Raw genomic sequence first — 2,526 nt, 5'->3', positions numbered from 1 at the left:
TTCTTTCAGAAGGTATAATCTACCCCTCTCCTTTGATTGAGTGGGCTTAGAAGTGGTGCTGGATTTTGGGTAAGTGTCCCATGATTGTGCATTTTCAGTAAGTTGTCTAAGTAGTCCCACACATCATCAACATTGTTATTCATGAATTCCCCCATTGCACATTGTCTCAACCAATTGGCACATGGAAGATGTCAGTCCATCATAGAAAAAGTGTGTAATACATCACGTTTCAAAACCGTGTTGTGGGCATGAACTAACAAGATCCTCGAACCGCTCCCAACATTGGAAGAATGTTTCATCCTCCTTTTAGGCAAAGTTCATGATTGACTTTCTAAGGGTGTTCGTTTTATTATGTGGAAAAAAATTCTTTATGAACTCTCTTATCATGTCATTCCATGTGCCAATAGATCCGAAATGTAGTGAATGCAACCACGTTGTAGCCTTCTCTTTTAAAGAAAAGGGAAAGAGTTTTAGTCTGATCATGTCCTTAGACATGTTTGGAAAATATAAAGTGGTTATGATCTCATCAAACTCTTTTAAGTGCAAATATAGACTTTTAAATTCAAGTCCACGGAATTTTGGAAGGAGTTGGATCACCCCTGGCTTAATATCCATGTGTCTCGTATTTTCTGGAAAAACCATGCATGAGGGTGTGCTCACCCCCACCGGTTGTAAATAATTTTGCAAAGTACGAGGTGGGGGTGCTTGATGCACCTCATCTCATCCTGGACTTCCTCAACCCTAGGTTGAAGTTGTCTTCCTGGTTAATTAACCTTTTGATTTGCAGCCATTACTTAAATTATTTCTAAGGATCTCAAGTAGTGTCTAATCCTATGATGGATAAATAACCCCTCAACCAATCCTCCTTCACTCAAAAGACATTGAGTGTTATCATGAAACCACTCGGGCATGAATACTCTCAGCCCTCAATTTTAGATTCTAACTTAAACCTATAAGAGAGAAAGGAAATAGAAATTTAGAAATAGAAAGAGATAGGGAATTAGAAAGTTCCTAAATTAAGATCATGTAAAACAAAACAAAGCAAGTCAGGTTCTAAAATAGAAATTCTAAAATTAGTAAGTTCCTAAAAATAAAAATAAAAAGTTTCTAAAAACTGATTAGGAAAGTTCTAAACTTAAAATTAGAAAGTAAGTTTCTAAGAAATCCTAGAATTAGAAAGTTTCTAAAAACAAAAAATAAACCCTAATCTAAAAATAGAAAATAGGAAAACCCTAATCTTAACCTAATTCTAAAACTAGCTAGTCTCAGAAAAACACAACCATTAATCCCCAACAACCGCGCCAAAAACTTGTTTACAACCCCAAGTATAAGGCTACGATGTAGTAATAATCTCGGAAAGACTAAGGTCGAATCCATAAGGACTAATCTCGTGAGTTTTCTAAAAGCAACTAGAAGAAGAAATAGAAAAAGATGAAAACCTAAATCTGGGAGTAATTGTGAGAGATTTAATGAAAAACTTAAGAAATTCAAAGGTGGGAAACTAGGGTTTCCAAGGATCCACTTGTAGAGATCAGGGAGATCTATGCTTAATTCAAGTCACATGATTAGAATCGGAGTCACATCCTATCCAATTGGAAGCTAACTCAGTAAAATTAAATCTAAACTTCCTTTGACCTAGTTCTCAATGGATGAGAAGTGTGAGAACTGAAAGTGATTCCATCACAAAACCATGCCCATGAGACAGGGCAAACAACAGGATTTACCAATCCCATAACCAATCTGGGAGAATTGTGAAAGTTAGGGAGGATTTCATCACCTAACCATGCCCAAGGGATGATGGTGAACAACAGGATTTCTTAATTTCACAATCTCAAAACATGAAAAGAACATACTCAAAGCTATCACAGATCTATTGTAATTTGAGTCACAATAAACAATTAAAAACTGAAAGTATTCCTTATAATTAAACTAGAATAAAAAAAAGTTATATATAAACATGAATCAAAGTAATTGAAAACATCCCATCATGCTACAAGCTTCACCTCTTAGCCCTAGGTAAGAGGTTTAGCCAACCATAAACATGATTGAACTAGAATCTCTTAATAAAAGCATAAAACTACTAAGGAAAAGGAAGAAAAACTCTTGGTGACGGCTTCTCCATGCTTTTGCTCCACTCCTCCAACCCTAAATGATGCCTAGGGATGCCCTAGGGACCCCTATTTATAGTTTTAGGCCTTAGAATTTCGCACTGAGTTGAAAAATTCTGGAAACCGCTTCAAATTTCTACACTTTCTGTGTTGTCTACGTAACCTAAGACTGGTCGAGGACAACCCCCGACTGGTCGAGGGTTACCTTCGACTAGTTGAGGGTTTCCTTCGACTAGTCGAGGATGACCTGATTTTAGCAATTTTAGTTGATGGAGTTCAAGTCAAGGCAACTCGACTGGTTGAGCTATAACTAGTCGAGGATCATGCAAATTCACTTTAAAACTCCGATATTCTTCATTCTTGACTTGATTTTCTTAGATCTTCAGTATGTGCATTCTTCATTCTTAGTCTTGGCGAT

The 2,526-nt window shown here is 36.6% G+C and overlaps 1 non-coding gene across 1 annotated transcript; it reads left to right on the top strand.

Annotated features, from left to right (window-relative positions):
• The first annotated feature begins 232 nt into the window (after positions 1-232).
• LOC131217959 (small nucleolar RNA R71) lies at positions 233-339 on the top strand. The gene has a single exon (XR_009157539.1). It is a non-coding gene; the product is annotated as a small nucleolar RNA R71 (small nucleolar RNA).
• Positions 340-2,526: the final 2,187 nt, after the last annotated feature.

The sequence above is a fragment of the Magnolia sinica genome, chromosome 10 (assembly GCF_029962835.1).
Source record: "Magnolia sinica isolate HGM2019 chromosome 10, MsV1, whole genome shotgun sequence".
Classification (NCBI taxonomy): Eukaryota; Viridiplantae; Streptophyta; class Magnoliopsida; order Magnoliales; family Magnoliaceae; genus Magnolia; species Magnolia sinica.
This window is presented reverse-complemented; position numbering and strand designations above follow the sequence as displayed.